Source organism: Plasmopara halstedii (genome assembly GCF_900000015.1).
Source record: "Plasmopara halstedii genome assembly, contig: Scaffold_658, whole genome shotgun sequence".
In the NCBI taxonomy this organism is placed as follows: Eukaryota; Oomycota; class Peronosporomycetes; order Peronosporales; family Peronosporaceae; genus Plasmopara; species Plasmopara halstedii.
Window position 1 is genome coordinate 1,608,833 of NW_020187575.1, and position 268 is coordinate 1,609,100.

A 268-nucleotide genomic window follows, 5' to 3' on the forward strand; every position below is an offset into this window, starting at 1 on the left:
TGGGAAGCCAAAAAGTCCAGTTTGCATCAAAAATCGTGAATGGCCTCTGAAGTATTTAAATCAAACCAAAGCCTGGATGGATGTTGACACGTGTTGGAAATGGTTTAACGACGTTTTTTATCCTGAAGTGAAAAAGCGAACTGGTCGTCGTGTTTTGTTGCTGTTAAACAACGCGCCAAGTCAATTTGATGCCTTTGAAAGGGAGGGTGCCAAGATCGCTTTCTTTCCTCCAAACTGCACTAGTTGGAAGCAACCATGCGATATGGGA